Source organism: Montipora capricornis, chromosome 2 (assembly GCF_036669925.1).
Source record: "Montipora capricornis isolate CH-2021 chromosome 2, ASM3666992v2, whole genome shotgun sequence".
NCBI classification, from domain to species: domain Eukaryota; kingdom Metazoa; phylum Cnidaria; class Anthozoa; order Scleractinia; family Acroporidae; genus Montipora; species Montipora capricornis.
Window position 1 is genome coordinate 44,907,972 of NC_090884.1, and position 15,867 is coordinate 44,923,838.

General features: G+C 38.8%; 1 protein-coding gene across 2 annotated transcripts in view; it reads left to right on the top strand.

Annotated features, from left to right (window-relative positions):
• The first annotated feature begins 1,705 nt into the window (after positions 1-1,705).
• LOC138023425 (tetratricopeptide repeat protein 28-like) overlaps positions 1,706-15,867 on the top strand; it is a 34,148-nt gene continuing 19,986 nt past the window's right edge. The window contains exons 1-3 of one of the 2 annotated variants that reach the window (XM_068870434.1): positions 1,706-1,802; positions 4,134-4,171; positions 10,961-11,089. The gene's annotated coding sequence lies outside the window, so the exon portion shown is untranslated. The remainder of the gene's footprint in view (positions 1,803-4,133; positions 4,172-10,960; positions 11,090-15,867) is intronic. The other variant, XM_068870429.1, reaches the window with a different exon arrangement.

Sequence of the window (15,867 nt, forward strand, 5' to 3'; positions counted from 1 at the left end):
AAAATAATTTTGTTTAACCAGGCTTGGTGGTGAATTTTGAGCATATTTCGTAATCATGAATAAGGCCTATTGTCACCCACAAATTATTGTACTGTAACGAATGACAACTGTAACCCACAAATTATTGAAGGGGGGTAATGAGTATAACAATTACAAACCAATACTTTGTGGGTGACAATAAATGGAGGCTCCCTAAAAGTTTTATGGCCGCACGGAAGCTGAGCACCAGTGTGGTGCGTAACGCCTGAATCGCGCGTGGTTTTCAAATCTTTTTGACGTCAGCGTGAGTAAATCTGCGAAATTAACTCCTAATTTTCTCGAGTTCCCTTCGGGAAATTTCTTTGAAAATTTGCTCAGTTCTAAGCACACACATTTTCTATCAGATCTGTCAGAGCTAATCAAATATATTTAGAAAAAATGACAAATTACAGAATATTGGCAAAATCGTCTTAAGGTGGCTCGAAATAGTTTCTCTTGTTTTCAAAAAAATAAACATATCTTGTCCTTAGATACAGTTAGGGTAATCATATCAAGACGAAATTTGGCCAGGTTATTAAGTACTCATCGTAGATTTCTCACATAGATTAGGGCATTTCTTTGAGCCTTTAAATCAAGATATATTTTCTTTTTTGAAAAAAAAACGGGACGGTGAAATCTTCCCATTCAGCATTACCAGATAATGTTAGAATCTCTAAGATATTTAAAATTCAACAGAATCTGTAGGTCAGTTTTTCAGAAAAGTCAGCTTTCTTTAAATGTCTCTCGAATTGTTTTTTTCACCCACAGAATTTTTTTAAATTTGAAAGACAAACACTTTAAATTAATCTAAGCTAACATGCGAGAAATGAAAAAAAAAATTCACCGTCCTGAAGCAGAGATATAAACGAGTAAATTTGCAAAATCAGGAAAGATGAGAGGGTTACAAGATCAGCATTTACGCATGCGGCACTAGCCCATTCGAGTGCACGCGCGAGTGGAGCTACAGCGCATCCTTGCAGCGCACGCAAATTCACATGCCACGTCATGCATCGAGCGCGCGCGTAAGTACTAAAATGAGCAATGATAGGGCAGATGGCCATTGCTATAGCTTTGCTTGGATTTAATGTTATTTCTCGTCTAATAGGTCTTTTTTCATGCGGTTCTTTTCATAGCATAAATCTAGGATAGTCTAGCTTTCAATCCATACTAATTAGGCCATCAGGCAACTTGTATTTCCTATTTCTTTAGCCTTCCAAAGTTCGACCAAAAAATCGGCTATTTTTGCAAATTTTCCCTTGGTCCCCCGTTTCCTATTTTACGAAAAATGACCATTTACGACGCTTTTGGAAAAAATGTTATTTCTCGTCTAATAGGTCATTTTTCGTGCGGCTTTTTGCATAGCACAAATCTAGAATAGTTTAGCTTTCCATCCATACTACTGTATTTTACGTTCGCTTTCCGCAGGATTAGCGATAGCGGTATTAGGCAGATAACAAACAGGAGAGGAAATAATATATCACCCTGGAATATGCCTCATCGTATCCTGACTTCACCCAGTACTTGTGCCTTAGCAGTCAAAACCGTTTTCCACCTCACATGCTTTCTTGCACCAGTCCGCGACGGCGCGTGGAGCACCATCAGGGCGGAAAGAGACCGGGCGGTGAAACGTTCGGGTCCGAGCAAAAATGTGTGATGCAGTAGACTGGGGTCTACTAAAAAGCCTTTTCAAAATGGCGGCAAGTGTTCAGATCGGCGACTCACTCGAAGAATTGGAAGAATTGTTTTTACAGGACATCACAGACGACTTTTTTGATTTGAACGAGGTAAAAAATTCTTCAGATGTCCCAGACACATAGCTGATGTTAATGTAACAAACATTTTCCCTCTGTTTTTGATTGGTCTCTCCTATAACCTATAGTCTTTAGGTAAATCCAAGTGTTTTGATTGGTGCTTTCTTGTTCAGAGCCATACAAGCCATTTCCATGGAAAAGGTTATAAGCCATGGTTTTTTTTACATTTAATTTATATTCTGGTGAGTATTTTCACGACTCATGGTGTGTGTTGAAGGACCTAAAAGGCAAGTCAAAATTCAAGTAACCACTTGGAAAAATTAAGCTCTTACTAACCGAGCTGGAGGGCCATACTGGGGAATATTGGTTGAACATTGTGGAACTAAAGATGGAGCGCAGCGAGGTCCATACAAAAATGACCAAGGTGCAATATTCCTCAGTATGGCTTTGGCAAGCTTAGTTAGAAAGTAGTTTGTCATATGGTACTCGGGCCATGGTTTTTTCCTGAATTTGTGGCTTTTCAAAAACAAAAATGACACAGCTTATGACCGGTTCCAAAGAAATGGTTGGCATAGCAAAATCCCAACAAAGAAAGAACCCATCACAATGCTTGCATTTACCTCAAAACTACTTTACCGCAGGAGAAAAAGCCGGCAGGGCAAGCAACCCCCAACCCTTAGCTCAAGGTCTAGATCCGCCACTGATTACCACAATATTTTCTGTAGTTGAATGATTATTTAGCTAATTATGTGCCTTACTGTGAGTACAATAGTTGTGCAAAGTTTAATTATGTCTTTAGAAATCAGTCATGTTCAGAGATATTATTGGCACAGGATTTGGGCAAAGTGTTTTTTATTGTCATTATTGAGAGCTTACTGAACACAAGCTGACCAGAGTGCACCTCAGGCTAAATGACATACCATCGTAGCTTACTAGTTAGTATGAACAGTTGTATAGTTAGTGTCAAGAGAATTTGGTAAACCTATTTATGGTTAGCTCTCACAAGCAGAAATGGTAACATGCTATTTTCAAAACAAAATAGAAAATAGAGCTAAATATTGTTACCTCTTACCATTAATTATCTGAAAATAAGTCCTACAATCTTCTAATTTGCAAAATCAAAAAAAAATGAAACTGGAAATATGAGACAAGATATTACAAAGACACAAATGCTAGGACCTCCATTTTTTGATTGACCTTTACAAAAGAGTGATAAATGTATTTTTTTGGATTATAGTCTCTATAACTCAATCAATAAGACTGGAATTTTGCAGAGTGGTTAAGCATTTGAATCAAAAACCCTCTGAGGGGAGTGACGGAATGTATGGCAAAAACATCTAATTCGTGTTCGAAATACAGATGACATAAAATACATGTAATTTAAACAGGCGACAAGAAACAATATCGCACCAAAACATAATGTCTTGCAAACAGTAGTTAAACATTAATTATGTTACCATTTGTGTCTGGTACCCCACGAAGGAGCCATATTAAATTAAAGATGAACTGTCCAAGTGAAATTAAGATTGGTTATTTAATAGTAATACATGAAGCAGCAGTTAACCTAGCAACCTTTGTAGCTTTCTTAATTGGTGTTGATAGAAGAATCCTCCTTACAAGAAGGTGTTTCTCTCTACTAACTAAAACATTCACTTAAATTAGCAGGTAGTTTGAGGGGAATATTGTGTGTGAATGGTGGCTGAGTTGAGGAAACATCATACACAAAAGTTAGGGTTAGTCTGTAGAATGAGGGGGAGAAATTTAGAAAGCAAACTCTCAACCCCAAAATAAGGCTAACAAATGAAACAAATTCTGTGTGAAATTAAAAGCTTTAATCACAGAAACAGCCAGATAGTACATGTATGGAAGACTGAATCACGTAGCAGGGATTAACAAATATTTGACCATGAAAATTATTCAGCAGACGTGGCCAGCTTGGCGGTGATTGTCTCCAAAAAGGCTCGTGGTGTATGAGGCCACCTAAGCAGAAACGGCCACAAGTCAAAAAGGGACCTTGCCAAGTGCTGGAATATGTCCTCACTAGATGCAGATGTAGAAGTCCTTTAAGGCCTTTTACTGACACCTTGGAAACAATATGAAACAGAGAGTTACTGTATTGATATGTACTAATTGATTGAGTAAAAGGGCTAGATCGGACACACATTTTTGTTTTCTTTTCTTTAAATAAGCCCTCAGACCCTCAAAAATAGATGCCTGTGATCCTTGAGTGTGAAATAGTTATGCTATATTTTTTAAGTTCTCTGTGTGGTGTTGCTAGTCAAGCCTAACAATAAATACAGTCATTGTTATTTTTTAAGGTATGTTCCAGGGCTCATGCTCTTAATTATTTTATTTATGTTTCAGACGGTGGAACAAAATGTGATCATATTGATCAGCCACAGGTTAGCTTATTTGTTGGGGCCAAACTGCACAAAGGCAAAGAAAACAATATGGGGTTTGGGAGGGGATGGGGAGTCTTAAAACGTAGCAGTAGTGATAGGCTACAAATTGCTTTTCCTCAGGGGAGGATATTCTACAAGGAACTGGAATCATTGCTTTGTCCTCAGTTGGTACAAAATATGAAGGAGTTGCCATGGAATAGTATGGCTTTTTTGCATAGGGGGCAAGGACATGGTATTTACAATAACTTATCAGTTTTGCATTGTTTTGTTGTGATCCATTTTAAGTTTAGTCTATATATTACCTCGAGATCAAACATTGTTTGCCGTGCTATGAAGTGTTCTTACACATCAGTCCTTCTGTGGAATGTTTGTTGAAGTTCTTGTTTCCAGGCTTTTAAGTACAGTAATTAAGTAGTTGGTTTAAGCTGGTAACACGTTGATCTGTTATTGACTGCAGTGAACTGTTATCTTTGAAGACATTCCAAAGCATTTCACATTTTCATAAATTCTTGTGTCTTTTCTGTGGTGTTTTCATGCAAAGCCATGTCTTTGCAAACTTTTTCGGACAGAGTATTAACAGCAAGCTTTACTCGTATTTTGTTTAAATTATCAAGATGGAATTACAAGCGCCCTGATTAAACCGTATTTGTTGTTTGTTGATTTTCCCAAGCGGGTGAAATCTTGCAAATAGTTTTAAAATATTGTTTGTAAAATTGACTGTGACGGGGAATCCGATTCGTCGCGAGCAATTTTAAGTGAGCAAGTTTGAAGTTCTGAAACGCTGCTATATCCAAATTATACATCCACCTGGTTTTTTACTGTGTTATGTAAAAGCTATCAATCTTAAACATGTGTAAAATTTAGAGTGGAGTAATGTGGAGTACTCCTAAAAGAAGCAGCGGAACACGGCTTGGTCAGAATACCGGTCGTTTCACCAACGACCTGTTCGCCAACGTATGAAGTCGGTTCGCCAACGTCTAATGTCGGTTCGCCAACGCTTATATGTCAGTTCGCCAACGTCCAAAAACACCTTTTTTGTTGAAAATAATTGTCAATTAGATAACTTGCAATTCACTTCATGAGAGGGATTGTTGATGTGGAATTACGGTTGTTTCGCCCGAAAGCCTGTTCGCCCGAAGCTAAAGACGATTCGCCCGATGATACCAATCAATGAAACTAACAACGTTAGGACAAGGCACGTGAATGTCGCTTATTAATTTTTGCGATTCCTTGCGAAAGACTCTTTATTCACTTTTCGCCGGTTTGATTCGCTGATATAAATGACCGAACCTTAATTAACCTTATTACTAAAACTATCACTGATAAATGTCATTTCTTGATGTAAAAATACGGCAAACCTCGTTACTTTATCTTTTACTAGTTCCATTACATTCTTATATTCTAAAATTATCTTCAACGGGTACTAAATTCTGAATGCATTCGTAACCTTACAGTTGAGCTATGTCACGCGTGACCATTATTTGCGAGACTGCAATAGGAACAATAATTCATCAAGCCCTTTAAATACCTGAACTGCCATATTTGTTATTGAACCTTTCAATACGCCCCAATCCCCCCTCAAATTTTATTAGCTTTCTTTATTGATAGTTTATTGCTGGTCATATTCTTTTGCAAACTTGGTGGCTCCTAAAGGAACCGTTTTTTGGTTGTGATTTTTACTGACTTCTTCAGTTTCCACGAGTGGGGCCGTTGAGATGTGAGCACGTTTTCAGCAACTGTGCGGCGGTCTTCTCTTTCCTTTCGTACTTCTCCCAGCTGTCGAATAGCCTCGCTTGTTTCGATACTGCTTCAGTTTTTCATTGGACACAAATTCTAGGATATTGATTAGTAGAAAGAGGTTTAGATAGTTTTACTAATACTTGGAAGCTGCATATGCATAACGTTTTCGAGTTCGATTCCTTACTATAATACTTGGAAACTGCATAATGTTTTCCCAGTTCGATTCCGAATATTGCGTTGTCTTTATCTTTACTTTAATGCTCAATAGACTGCATAATGTTTTCTCAGTTTTATTATTTTATAACTAAACAGTGATTAATACCTTCTTGTAGTCTTTTTTCTTTCTTGTTGGCCATCAGGACAAACACAAGCGGGACTTGCTTTGCATATTCCCCGGATCGGACGAAAGTATTCACCGTCAGTAGCTGCTTGAATGGGTGTCGCACAAGCTTGAAGGTTCCGTCCATGTACCAGGATTTAGCCTTGGCCAGGGTATTTAGCTGCTCCTGTCTGGCGAAGATCAGATGCCTTCTCTGCTTAACTGTCAGCTCGGCTTGGAAGAAACCGGGAGGGAGACATTCCTCGCCCATTTCGAAGTCCAGATCTTTCGGTTGCTCGGGTCTGAGTTTCTGTCGGAGTCGGTTTCAGCTCTAGCCACATGCGCAGGCTTAGGGAGGGCTGGACAAGGTGCAGCAGTCAGTTCATCTAACATGACTTAAAAAAAAAAAAGTGCCAAGGAAAATGTGAGATCCTTTTCACCAAGCAGCAATTCTAGTCTCAACACGCAGATTCCACGTAGACTGATTCCATTCACGGAAAGCTCTTTGTTTAAGAACATTCCATCACCTATTGTCGTTTTAGTATTTAAACATTTTTTATCTTTCCCTTTTTTGACTTGATAATGACGTTAGCCAAACGTTGAAACGTCGTCTACAAATTTCAATTACAACTTCTTAAATTTTCTCAAATTTCAGCCTCGCTATTCTTTTAAAGAACATTTTCATCGCTGAGTTCTCTAAATGTACTCTGAGTCTCTTTCGCTATGCTATGCTTAAAAAATGAGTGTATGGTTACCTCATCCACTATTGCTGACGCTGACTTGAACTTCTCCTCCAACTCCTTACTCTTCACGCGGGAGACTATCTTGGCTGCGGTTGCTGCCCGCACCTCCACTGTATGGTTGTGATTATGCTGGCCAGGCCTGAAAACCCCGTCTCGTTCTGTCACTGACGCCTTGCAGGGATTCCCTTTCGGATGAACAATACACTGCCAGTATGTCGCATATGGTCGTCAGGAAGTAAGGAACATATTTTATGCTTTCAAAAATTAAGTGATTGATGCAATAAAACTATACAACGAAAGATTTCTGGATACTTTCCTTGAAATTTTTGAAAGCACAAATACCAATTACTTCGAAAAATCGGCAAAGTAGAAATTTTAAAGCTGAAAATAGACCGAATACTGGTTTAATATTAGAAGAGACACCTTGATCTGGAACATTAAAACCTAGGACGACCCCCTCACCTGTCTCATTAACCACGAGGAGTTGGTTTTTCGCCAAATGTCGTCTTAGATTTCTTTTTTGAAACTCTTGCCGGTAAGCGCGCGAGAAGATGAGGTTAACAAGTAAGGAACGCTTAATTTTACAAAGTGAAAAAACAAGCATACCAAAAGATGGCGGAATGTCAAAGGCATCCATCTCTTCCTCGATTCTGCTACTCTCCGCAAGTGGATCAGAGATCTCACTGCAATATAGGCATCGCCAAACCACCTCTAATCCGGACTTAACAGCATCTCTATACTGCTGTCTCGAAATTCCCGTGTTGCAACGTCGATGTTGCCATTTGTTGCAGCCATCGCAGAGGAGCGCTTCCTGTCTCACTGTTACCTCCTCATTGCAATAGATACAATAATAGCTTTCCATCTCGAGTGACTCTTCTAAAAATATTTGATCAGCAAAAATACTTTGATAAGATGAGTGGGTTGAATTGAACAGAAAATCACAGCCCTTTTATACAGCAATTCCTGATTAAGCCGGATCAAAATCGCAGGAATTGGATTGGCAGATATTGTTGGTGTTATCTGTTCTTTTTTGTAGTTACATATCATTAAACGTTTAAACAATATCCTATTCAAGTTCAAAAAGTTCTCACCTCCTTGCAACATGCCGCACAAGCGAAGTTAATGAGCTCAGACACATTGTTTTTATCGCGTTTCTAATTCTAATTAGAGAAGCAGGCTGTAGGGGGAACATTTAATAGTTGAGTGGGGGAAGGAAAAAGTTTTGCCGCAAATATTTAATCAGTGTTTCAAACAATGCAAAAACCCTCTGCGAGAGTAGAACAAACACGTAGGCGAAACTTGCGGGAAACAAGTGAACGCTTCTAAGCGCGTAATCAAACAAACATATTTCAACTTGATGGCTCTTTAACTACGCAAATGTTTAATAAAAGGGTTTTACAGCCGGTTTATGTTCAGAGATAAAGCCGTGGATGGCGTGGGAGAGAGAGGGAGAGAGAGAGAGATTGGTGAGACTGAAACGAACATTTTCAAGCCGAATCAAACAATTCATCTTTGATCAAAGGTCACATTATCTTCGTTTGGTAATTTGTAAATACATTTCAGATCTATTTCACAAAGTATTTTGGACTTTGGCGAACTGACATATAAGCGTTGGCGAACTGACATTAGACGTTGGCGAATAAACTTCATACGTTGGCAAACAGGTCGTTAGCAAGCTGACACGTTGTCCAAACGACCGGTTACCCTTGGTCACAGTAAGCAGGACATACCTGCATTCGACATTGTCTTACTTCACTCAAATTTAAGCAGCTTCCAACGAAAATACTTGACAGACAAAATAGTATTGAGTATTGGGTCAAAAATATCAAAAAGGCCTTTAAATACACTAATGGTGGCCCAAAAATAAAGAAAGAAAACTTGATTTCCGGTTCGTCGAGAGGATATTTTTGGCAGCCATTAATTGCACCGGAAACGCGGAAGGAGCGCTCGTGCCAGTCCTTCTTCGCATCGCACATTGGACGAAGAGCGGAATGCCCGTTTCACTGCCCTATAGACACCCTATGTATAAGCGCCCTGCTGCTGACTGCTGACCAAAACGAAAAGGACTCACTAGTTCCCGATCCGATCTCTCACGTGTTATCCAAGATGGCGGAGGATGACAATCTTTCTACGGAGCAAGATTTGAAAGATACTGGAGTTCATTGAAAGGATTAAGTGCTGACTTAGAGTGTGTAATTTTCGAGAGTAATGCATCATGTTCCTTTTGAGTAAGGCCGATTATGAGACTCAGAGAGCCTCAAACAAGGTAATCCGTTGATTGGTTTTTCTCACAACCTATTGAATACATCGGAATATAAGCTTTCTTTTTCATTTCTCCATGTACAGAGTGCTTTTATGTTCAAAGTTTGGAGCCATTAAAGGACATTGCGTAAGCTAAGTAAATGTATTAACTCGAAAGATGTCACATTCACATTCATAAGCTATTTCAGAGAGCTATGTGACCTTTAAATGGTATTGCAATAGTAATGGCATATGCTTTACACAGACTGAACTATGTAATGTAGCAAGTTACATAGTTATTACATAGCAAGTAAGGAGCAGTAAATAGCCTTTATATAGCTCAACATAGTTATATGATAAACTTTACATAGCATTTACATGTCTGGTTCTACAAAGGAATTTTCTTACTTCTTAAATTTTATACATAATAAGAAACTGCATGCTAAACATTTCTTTAAGTTTTTTTATCTGAAAAGAGTTGAATTTATAGAATAGAAACTGTAATAAACATAAAATTTGTTTCATTTGAGAAATGTTAAAATTGTTAACAAGCTGTAGACTATTGCTAGTTTATTTCCAGTTTCCTGCAAGAAATGAAGACTGGAAGAAACTGTCATTTTCCAGCAGCACCTGATAGATGTATCAAATTCAAGCTATTTCCAGCTTTTGAAAGAACCCTAAACGTGCAAAAACTGGAAAACAATTTCTGGAATCAATGATGAAATGGTATATACGAATCACTTAATTTCTGGAATAAAAGCTGGAATTTGACTCTTGAATAAAGCTGTCACATTTTAGAAATTTCCAGAACTTAACAGAAAGCTTCAAATTCATTTTGCAAGGGGAGTGCCAAATTTGTGCGAAATTCGACCGTCAAAAAGCATCTTGGTACATGGCTTTCTCAAACGAGAGTATAATCACCGGAATAAGCAATGTTTCCGCTGCAATTAAATTCAATAAAATTTTTGGGTAAATGAAACGGAGGATTTTTGAGGCCCAATTTCAACATGCTGTTTGTCAACAAAAGTCGACCTTTGACCACCAAAGCAGAGGCGAGGTATATCGAAATCACACGCTAATCTCGATTTATTCACTAAACAAGTCGAGACTCTAGGTTTACTGACACAATACAACGTGAATTGACTGGAACTACTGTAGGTCAAGGGGAACGTGTCATTGAAATTTAACTGTCTTGGTTTAAGAGTGACATATCCGGTAATTAAAATAACTGACCTAAAAATTTGCATACTAGCAAGATTCATTCCATTCCATATTTTTGCGCAAACAAGTTTCCTTAATTCACTTTGTGAACATACCTGCAAAACAAACAAAGAAAGGTATCCCCCCTTCTGTAAGTATACGCTGCTTGGATTTTCCTCGAAGCCCTCAAACAACCATTGAACCGGTCGAACGCTTCATGACTTTCACGAGTTGTGCCGTGATTGTGTCGTCAGAGCTGTCATGCAAGAGATTAGGACAAAGCCAACAGACCATTATGACTGCATGCGGTTCTATTCTGAGTTTGTTGGGGTATTTGTGGCCCAAGTTCTGACAATCCAGCAAACGTTCGATGCGTAATAATAGCAAAATGTGATAAGGACATCAAGGCACACATGAGAAGTTATAAAGTGTTGGATTCTTCTCTGGATACAGAGGCTAGGCTTTTGCTGACACGTGTGGGTAAGCTTTAAATATAATCACTTAAATTAAGATATTGAGCAGAAAATCTCTTTGCGAAATCCACAGATACTACCTATTACAGACTTAATGTCAAAAGCAGAATACCCGGCCAGAAGAAATGGACCCTAAAAACACTGCTGCCACAGTGCCGCCGCAGTCGTGTTGTTGGATGTACCTCGTTCTTTAATCCATGAGGTAAGCACCGCGGCACTGTGGCACTAGCCACTCTACTCAGCTCAATGTAACCGTAAGTCGACTAAGGCACTGCGGCATCAGCCATTCTACTGAATTCACTCTATCCGACTTGAACTGCGCAAAATCCACGTTCGTTCACTTCGGCACTGCGGCTAGCGTGAAGGTAAACGCTCCTTTGTGGACGGGTATTCAGCAATCGCTCCAATGGCGAAAATCGAGTAAGCAAGATATGTAAGACCATGTAATCATGTATTGTTGTACGAGACTGCGAGCCCTCACTTTTCCAGTTGTCCCTGAAGCGAGTACATTGATCAGTGCAGCCAGATTGTATCACTGCCCGTGAAACTAACGGTTATTATTTTCTTATTAATTGCTTTTAAAAGGTGTTTTTGAGATAGATGATATAATTTTTGGGTATGACGATTTGCCCACGGCATCGTGATCGAGTTGGAATCCGATGGAGATGTAATAAGAAAAATTGTGCCTGCCCACATGAATGGGCATCACACATGGCAGTGAAAGGGGAGCACGGATTAACCTTTGCTCAGTTTTAAAAACTTGACTCGTGCTTGACATGCTGTTCTAGCGAAATTTCAACTATTTATAACCGAAGTTGTAGCACAGTGACAAAGTTACCATGAACAAAAAAAAATAGCCACTGAAAAACACGCTATATTTTATCTTTAAACGTGAATATCTCAAAAACGAACTCGATGACTCCCATTTTTTATTGCTGGAGAGTAATTGGCACGCTAAGACAAAACTCATTGCAAAGTTTAAAAAAATTCTTTGCAGCAGATTCATAGCCACCTTCACAATTGGGAAATTTTAACGCGGTTCTGAATCCGCTCAAGATTTGTTTTTAACTTTGCAAAGAGTTTCATCTTAGCCTGCTAAGCGCTTTTCAGCAATACAAAATGGGGGTCACCTTAGTTCGTTTTTGACATACTTAGTGCTTTAACACAAAATATAGGGCGTTTTTAGATGGTTCTTCTGTTGCCATGGTAATTTATTACGTCACAGTAACATGTGCATCTTGTTTAACGATTATGGGCAGGGTTTCATGTGGTACCATAACATTACCGTTGAAACAGCATTATAGAGTTAGTCTGTCTAATGAGACATTCCCTCAAAAATGGTTGAAGCTGGTTTGAGCCACCTTGACATGCACACACTAGTTTCTGGATAGTTTATACATCAGTGTTTTCGACACATACAACGGAATTAGCATGCTTGTGGTCAATATAATTCTCTAAAACCCGCAGACCACCACACCATGTATGTCTTGTAGGTCGGAAAGGATTTCTTGTTCGTTAAAGTTCAGAGAGAGAGCGCAATTTATCCATAATCTAGGTGCAAGTTTCATTCAGAAAATGTGATTAAAATATTTTTTCAAGAAAAACAAAAAAAAATGTGCAAGGTGGCTGTACGGCTGTGAGGGTGCATATATTTCTTATTTTACTTATTATTATTATTATTATTATATTATTATTATATTATTATGATATTTATCTTTCAAATAGAAACACACAATTTTAAATTTACAAAACATGTTTCGGATGATCGACATCCATCGTCAGTTGTGAATACAAGTGAACCGCTAGTCGGTGTTATATAAAGATAGCTAATAACATGCATGAGTACTGATTAAATAACAACGTGAATGTGAGGTAATAGAAAATACAATGATGAGAAGACAATGGGTATTGGACGAGGAAAATTACAATGAAAGTGTTAAATTGACATGATTAACTTGCTTGTTTAATGAGGGTTTTTCCCAACCTATGTGTAAGGCCTCCTTGATTTTTAGTTGAAAAGGCGTGGAGGCGGTGTCAAGAATTGAGAAACAATCCTCTGAGCATAAAGATCTGCATGCTTCTGACCCATTAATGTGCTGAAAGATATGCGAGTTCTTATCAGATGTTAAATGTTCACGAACACGTGTAGCAAGATGTCGGTTTGTTTCGCCGACATAACAGGCACTACAGCCTGCGCAAGAAAATTTATAAACAACACGGGATCGTGATAATTTGGAAATAGCATCTTTGGCACTGAATAAGTTCTTAATCTTGTATGGGGCAAACACTAGCTTGATGTCCAAGTTTTTACAATAGCGTTGTGTTAAATTCTTGATTCTGCGCTGAACGTGAGTCGAGAAAGGGTCAACAAAAGGTAATTTGTAATAGTGCGTGCGAATTTCATTAGAGTTGGTTATTGCGGAAGCGTGCAGGGGGGAGGCAAAGAATTTGTTAAGGTATTGTTTAACAGTTCTGTTCACTAGACTGGATGGAAATTGATTCTTTCCGAGAATGTTGGCAAGCTCCTTAATGTTGTTGTGGAAACCGGTCCAGGTGTTATTAATTTTAAATGTCCTGTCCACCAGTGTTCGTATTAACCCTAATTTGTAGGGAAAAGGTGTGAAAGTAAGAAAATTAGTGAGAAGGCCTGTGTAAGTGCTCTTGCGAAAAACAGATGTGACTAAAGATGGAGGATTGCTGTTGTCCAAGAAGACATCTAAGAACGGTAGTTTGTGGTTGACCTCCGTCTCCATGGTGAATGTAATGTTGGGGTGTTTATCATTGATATCATTGATATTGTTGAATAGGCAAAATGTGTCATCCACATATCTACGGTAGAAATAAATTGCAGGACCATCGTATTGTTGTAGCCAGATTCTTTCATGATGGCCCATGAAAAGAGGCGCAAGTACCGGTGCCAAAGGGGAGCCCATGGCGACGCCATCTATCTGATCGTAATATTTCCCTCGGAATAGAAAATGTGTCTGGGCAGTAGCAACAAGGAACAACTCTTTGAGGCTGTCCTTGCTTAACTTGATGTTCGGGTTCCCTGACAAAATATAATCCACTGCTAGCTCAATAGATTCTAGCAGAGGAATGTTGGTAAATAAACTTTCCACATCGAATGAAACCATGAACTTGTTTGAAGTGCGCAGGTTAGTAATTTCGTTGACAAACGAGAAAGTATCACGGGTACAAAAATCACTAGGTATGTGGGAGTCTAGGAGTGCGCAGAGGAATTTAGCCAAGTTGTAGTTGTAGGTTCCAATTGACGAGACGATCGGGCGAAAAGGAGGAGCAGATGATGGCTCACGTACTTTGTGCATCTTCGGTAATCCATAAATTCGAGCAGGTTGAGAACCAGTTGGGTATATGTCTTTGTATGTTGTGTCGTCGATCTCACCATTCTTCTTAAGCTTACGCAGAAGTCGTTGTAGTTTTCCTTCCCTCGACAGCGTTGGGTCACAATTAAGGTTGTTAAATTTTGAACTGTCCGTAATGAGGTTCAAAATGCCTTCGTCGTATGTTGCCCTGTCTAGAACAACAACGCCATTTCCCTTATCAGGCTTAAGGATGACAATGTTTTGGTTCCTATGTAAGCTTTTCAAGAACTTATTCAGTGCCAAAGATGCTATTTCCAAATTATCACGATCCCGTGTTGTTTATAAATTTTCTTGCGCAGGCTGTAGTGCCTGTTATGTCGGCGAAACAAACCGACATCTTGCTACACGTGTTCGTGAACATTTAACATCTGATAAGAACTCGCATATCTTTCAGCACATTAATGGGTCAGAAGCATGCAGATCTTTATGCTCAGAGGATTGTTTTTCAATTCTTGACACCGCCTCCACGCCTTTTCAACTAAAAATTAAGGAGGCCTTACACATAGGTTGGGAAAAACCCTCATTAAACAAGCAAGTTAATCATGTCAATTTAACACTTTCATTGTAATTTTCCTCGTCCAATACCCATTGTCTTCTCATCATTGTATTTTCTATTACCTCACATTCACGTTGTTATTTAATCAGTACTCATGCATGTTATTAGCTATCTTTATATAACACCGACTAGCGGTTCACTTGTATTCACAACTGACAATGGATGTCGATCATCCGAAACATGTTTTGTAAATTTAAAATTGTGTGTTTCTATTTGAAAGATATTTCTTGTCTGCTATTAGTTCGAAAGTATGATATTTATGTAATAATATTATATAAATTATACATAATACTAGTATAATTATATTATATAATACATGTTATTATTATAATTTATATACTACTACTGCTATTAATATTTTTATTATCCTCCTGTACCAAACACCCTATCGGTAAACTGTAAACTCACTCGGTTGTGTTGTGTTTTACTCAGCTTTTAATTGGTAAATTCGCAAAAACTGGTTCGCTGTTCAACTCACAATTCACCGTACAATTTCTCACTCACATGTCATTGCCTTCTTTGGAAACTAAAGCGCACGCGATCATTGTCACATAACAACAACGACTATGGGGGGAGGGCTAAGTCTATTACTCTCGCACACAACTCCCCTAAAAATTGAAACTATCAATTTTTACAATCCTTAACAAAAGATCATGCAACTTGTAAACAGTTCAGTTCAGATCTAGTCCTCTTCTTCTGCTCGCATTTGTACTGCAATCCTTTCAGCTGCCTGTTGAGCTGCAGGTCTCCGCACTCTCTGGTTCCTCGGATGCACTTCGTCTCTCCTCCCCTCTTGCAGGTGAACACTGTGATCCGCTCCTCGTATCTCCAATGGAAAAACTAGCCGTAGAGGTCTCTCAATAGTGTGTCCCTTATGCAACAAAATTACACCTCTAACAACACCATCCTTGCCTTGAATAAGGCGCGTCACCTTCCCTTTCTTCCACTCTCCACGGTTCTGTTCGTCTCCAACGACAAGAACAACTTCTCCGACTACGGGTGTAGCTCCCTCTTCCTTGTTTAGACGGTGACCTTCCATTA